The sequence below is a fragment of the Gymnoscopelus braueri genome (assembly GCF_963280865.1).
Source record: "Gymnoscopelus braueri genome assembly, chromosome: 5".
NCBI lineage: Eukaryota > Metazoa > Chordata > Actinopteri > Myctophiformes > Myctophidae > Gymnoscopelus > Gymnoscopelus braueri.
This window is the reverse complement of record NC_137606.1, coordinates 40,346,814-40,353,140: the sequence shown is the minus strand read 5'-3', so window position 1 is coordinate 40,353,140 and position 6,327 is coordinate 40,346,814.

The following is a 6,327-nucleotide window of genomic DNA, read 5'->3' as shown; positions in this document are numbered from 1 at the left end:
ACATTTCCCAAAGATTAATGCATGCATTTAATTCAGTTAAATTAAAGATATCCCCGCCGGAGTGGACAAAAGCAGCAAATGAAACCCTGTGTCCTGGGCAGACTGTTTTACCTAGCACTTTATCATCATCTCCAAAACGTCCATCATGGGTGCAGCCTTATTTGAAACAGCTAACTTGATATTTTTTTTGCATTTCATGGTCACAGAGAATAGACCCTAATTTGACTTTGAAAAGAGGGAATTTGGCTAAATTAAACCAAATGGAGCTAAGGCAATTACTTTTTTTCTTTCATTTGTTTTTTTGTTTTCCCCATTTTCCTTCCAAATTAGTCTTTATGCCAATCCCCCCTTGTGCTGTAGTCCCTTTTTAAATGGTTGGTTGGTTAGGGAGGATGTAGATACATGTAATGCTACTAACTAACTAACTAACTAACTAACTAACAGTGAGCTGTTGCACCAGCAGGATGTAACGCACGTGGAGGAACACGCTATTCCTCTACGTCAGTGGTTTTCAACCTGTGGGTCGGGACCCACCTTATTATTATTATAATTATTATTATTTAAGATTATTTGGGGGGGGCGGGGGCAGATGACAGTAAAGTGACATTTTAAGGACTTATAAGACCGTTTTAATGCCTAAAAAAAATTAAAGTATCAAAAGTAATCAACAAACTATACTATAAAAACTGGTCAAACATTGGCCAAATTGTCAAATAATATAAGAAAAAGGCAAAAAAAAAAGCTGATCTACAAGCTCACCACGCCTCGCAACACTTGTAGATTGGCCCCAATTTCTACAATTCCAAGTGCTTGTCAGGGTGGGGGGTCCCCAGTTCAAATATGTATTTTTTTTGGGGGTCGCGGTCTGAAAAGGTTGAGAACCACTGCTCTAAGTTGAGCTCCCCACTGAACAGGCGCCCTGTCCAAACCGCAGGAGTCATACTAATACAGCGACAGAGGTCACCCTCCCCGCCAGAAATGACTTCTGTGAACGCAGCCAATTGTGTTTGTAGGAGTGCCCGGCCGAGCCGGATGCACCGCGGAGAATACAAACAACTAGTCTCCACAGTTGTGCCACCCGGACATTTATTATTATAGTTGCTGTCAGGCAGAAACCTCCTATCTCCATATTCTAACTTTTTGTGTTTTTTCGTTAGTTAACGCCATACTTGATCATACTACAGCGTCACACAAAAGTATCTAAACCTAAAGTAGCAGATCCGCAAGCTCGAAACGTGGCGTGAAGCGATGCGTTTTGAGCTTGTAGATCTGCTACTTTTGCTGCTTTTGAATTTGAATCCTGAAAAGGAACAGTTTTGGACATACTGTATGAGGTTTCTTCCCGACAGAGACGATATTTTGTTTATTGTATGGCCGAAACAAGCTGTCATTCAAAACTTGTGTAACACTTGCAGTAACATTGATGCACAAATATTCAAAACATGTTTTATCTTTCAATTACATAATTGCTATTAAGCAATGTTATTGTAAGTGCCTAATTACAATTTGTTTGCCTTTTTTTTAAATAGATTTTTGTTATGTTTTACTTTATTAATACCATTATATAATCTATATTGAAGGATGTTGATACAATACAAAAATAGGGCTACAAAACATAGAATAATACAATTCATACTTGAAATTAATGCCGCACCATGTGTCTTTTGCGTTTTGTTTCTTATAATTTATAAACCCTGATTTGTAAGCAGTTGAATTCTGCTGCATACAAAGATCCCCAAAAATGTACTTCCAGGCTTTTTTTCCTCCCCCTTGATAAACCTAATAAAATCAATAAATTACTCAAGCATCCCATGGTCAACTCACTTTGTCCATTTTGTATAAGATCGACTTAAACAAAACATCTCACAATAAATGCACCGAATTTATGTAGGCCTACGTCTGTATTCCACGTATCTCGAGAACTGTTCGACCCACCGACTTCAAATTCGACACACGTGTCGCAGACGTCCAGAGGGAGTGCAGTGGCCGGCGTTGAGTCGGCCGGATAGGTTGTCCAGAACCACCAGCAAAGACTCTGGCCGTGGCCAAACTTAGCCAATTGATGACCACCTACTCACACCTGCCGAATTCCCCACACCTGCCATTTGACTTCTCAGTTCTCACAGTCACTTTGCACTCTTCAGATATTCTCCACAGATGTTCACCACTGCAGAAGGACTTTCCTCAACTGCTGATCCCCCATATGTCCATATATGGGAATGCCCATATATCACCATATACTGATAACATCAGGGATCTCCATATATGGGCATGAAAGGGATACAGGCAGACAGACATACAGAGATCTCAATATAGGCACAAAAGGGACACAGACAGACAGACAGTTAAAACGGGTGCTATGACAATGGGTATAACGGGTATTGCAAAACAGGGTGGGCCATGCATTCCCTATTTTCATTGTTGTAGGCCGGTGCCCGACGGGCACAGGTGTAGTAACAAGACCAGGAGACCTGGTTCTGCCAGACCCAGAATAAAATCCGACGTGTGTCCATATATGGTCAAAAAAGGGACAAGATGGACATACTTTTATGCCCATGTATGGACGAAAGGGGACAAAGCCTCATGTAGGCCGACCCCTTGGGTCTGGCAAAAATGTATTGTGAATGTGAAGTCATGAAACAGTGAAAAAATTGCCAGTATTTATGGACCAAAAGTCAATCTAGACAGACAGACAGACAGACTGTCTGTCTGTCTGTCTGTCTGTCTGACAGACAGACAGACAGACAGACAGACAGACAGACAGACAGACATTGATCTTGTGGGGAAATTCTGCCACTAGAGGTAGCACAGCAGTTAAGATACAGATACAGAGTAGCCTAGTAAAATACAGCACAATACAAAAAGAACTCGGTGTCAGGGGGAGAATAACATCCCAAAATGCACCATGAGAAATGAACAACAGTATTTGGTGTACTGTACACCCAATACAATAGCCTGCACTATGCAGAACACACAACACAGCACACAACACATTGCATTACTTGCAGTTTATACCTGCTATAAACTTCTGCAGCTATAAATACATCATTCAACGTATCCTACATGTTATATTGTTGCTGTCGAGCAGAATTCCTCATATGTCCATGTTTCAAATTCTACTGTTTTTCTTTTGTAAGTGAATGCCCTACTTCATCATACAAGAGTAGGGACAATAGCAGATCTACAAGCTGTGGGCTTGTAGGTCGTCTATTTTCGCTATTTTAAATGTTTTAGACGGTTTTGGACATACAAGGTTTCCACCCGACAGCAACGATATATGTCTTTATTTACTGTAATCAGACTTCTAAATATCATAATACACACAGCACTTATGAACAGGTTTAGATGTACTTCAGTCCTAGGTAATGTAGTGAACAAATGGGCTGGGGAAAGGAAAATGATTCATAGAGAGCAATGTTGCAATGTGAAAGGTGTGGATGTTTGCTTTTCCTTGAGGGCTGTAGAGAGGAAGATTATGGTCTGTGTGCTCCAGACTCAATCTACAGGCTCAACGAGGTGGTGATGTCAATCTCTGCCAGAGGCTTTACAACCTCCTTTTACAACTGCATCCACCTTGAGAGCTCTCTCTCCTGTGCTTTAGGTCCCACTCAAAGTCCTGAGTGATTACTGATTTTACTGTGTACGCCAGGAGGAGTACACAGTAAAATCCTTTGGTGTTAAAAAAAGCTGATAGGAAACGCACTCGCACATCACTTGTCAGGCTGCTGGGATAAGATAGGGTCATGAAAAAGAATGGAACCTGCACACTCACATACACGCTCTAATAAATATGACAATGACCTGACAAAGACAAAAGAGTAACCAAATGGACCTGTAAGGGTCTGTTTAACACTAATTAACACTTAGGATTTTACTGTGTACTTCCCTTAAAACAATGGAATGGAATGCAATGCAGCAAACCATAACCAAGAGCGTAACACAGATACAGGGATACTGTTGTTTTTGTTATTTGTAGTGAATTATTGAACTAATTGTGGTCTGTGTCTCAGAGGAGGGCTGTGAACAGTTCAGAAACCTGCCTACCAATGATGTCACTGGTAGGCAGGTTTCTGAACGGTCCACAGCACTCCTCTGAGATACAAAGTGAGTAGACAGTAATGGTGATGGGCATTAGTGAGGACCATTTGAAGATAAGATTGAAAATGGGTGAAGTGCTCGTTTAAGTCTTAAATGTCCTGATAATCAGGGGCCAACCATAGGTGACAGGATAGTGTGTTGACCCCACTATATTGCAACGTCCCTTGTTCGATAACGGCTTGGGACCTCAGTTGAATGTCTTTGCTCCTCCCTGCCCCTTGTTTCCTGTCTAAATAAAGCAAAAACTGACAAAATAAACCCCTGAAACAATACAGTAGCTAGATGGGTTTCACAATTTCATCATCATTGCTATTTGAAAGTGAAAGTTGTGATTCTATATTTCAATGTATTAAATGAAAAGGCATGTAAACTACTGTATTTAAAATACAACAACGTATTGTGCATTGGTGCTTATAGGGGGTTTAGATAATAGTTGAAACGTAGTCGTTTATTTTTATTTTCATAAACCTCAACTGTTATCAAAATGTTACTCTAGTCTACAGTGCCTCTATCACAAGCCAAGCAAAATTGGCTGTGTTAACTGTGAGTTTTACAGTGTGCCTTATCTGAGAAACAAAAGGTGGGGCTGTTAGTGAGGTGCATTAAGTTGTCCCTCTCCTCAAACAATCTGCATGTCTGGCTCTGCCCTAGGTTTGCCTGCCAGGACTTGCTCATTTTGAGACCCAAGCTCATTTGAAGAGCCCCCCCCCCCCCCCCCTCCTCCTCTGAAATGTGACGACACCTTTTTTTTGTGTAAGTTCAGTTCAGATTATTGTTTGTCTGTGTCTATATTAAACGTCGGTTCAAATGATGTTCTTATCTTGAAAAACCTTACTGAAATTAAGCCCTATATGCATTTCACCCATAAAGATGCACAACAACCATAACTTGATTACTGTTTGTCTTTGCACTGTACAGTCACACATTTTAGCCTCCCAGCGAACTTCGGCTTCATCACAAGACAAGAGATAACAGACATGGAGAAACACAATATGGCCAGCTTATATCTGATGCCTAGAGCACCACTTCGACAGGCTGTGTGAAAGAATCTTCTTAACGGTCCTAAGATGACAATAGATGCCCACTGTGGTTATTTGAGGAGGGACGTAAATGTCAGCCTGACAGGTGTGACACCTCATGGGCCAGAAGATCCCAGCCTGGGGTCCTCTCTGACGGGGACCTTTTAGCCGTTCCAATGACCAGCTTCCAAACAAAAGGCTGTCCCAGACTCTGATGCCCTGCCAGGATCTGCCCCCACTAAAATAGTTAGATTAGTTAATTACTAAACTATAGCAACATCTTTTAAAAGCACAACCTTTATAATTAACACTTAAAGATGGAGTGCCATGATATTTTTCAACCCTAAAACCTGATCATAAGGTATTATTATTATGTAAGGATTTTTTTCAACAAAATAAAAGTGTACAGTAAGTGTTAAAATGTTGTTTTTTATGTAGACACACCCACCAGTGCATTAAGTATACCTGGTTCTCACCTTAGCACCTCCTCCACCACCTTAGCACCACCCACCTGTCCTAGTCCCTCCTCCTCCTCATGCCCACACCTGTTGTGTTATGATAATGAGGGGGAGGGTGTGGGCTTTGTGATGTCACTAAAGCGCTGTTTCTCTATTGGCACATTTGACCCTCAAGGTTTCAGCCTCCAGGAAAAAACTCCAAATAGTCAGAGAAGACATAAAACACCATAAAAACACCACCGGGGGGCTTAATGAAGTTCTATCAACCTCATAGATACATGAAAAACAGAAAAAGTGCAAAAACATGGCACCACCTCTTTAAAAAACAAACAAACAAAAACACTTTCAATCTTATGTTCTCTGGCTTAATCCCTGTTTCCGACGTTATTACTGCTTTCATAATTTTAAAATATGATAACATTAATTATTTAAAAAAAAACATTTTCCGTGTTAATAATCTTTTGTCTGAGTATGTCAATTCTTAAATGATAAAAATGTATTACAGAAACATTAAAAATGTCAGTGTTAATAAAAACAAGTTATGAAGAGGAAAGATTGCACAATGGTGTGCGTGCTCATTGTTTATGTCCTCCTGCAGAAATGCTGTAGGGGGCGCTCACGCTCACATTGTGAGGAGACAGCAGCCAGCCTCAGTCAGTCAGTACAGCCATTATCTTTCTATTTCCATTCAGTGAAAACACTGGGTTGGATTGAGTTGTGGGCAAATGACTGTCACAAAAATAACGCTGGCT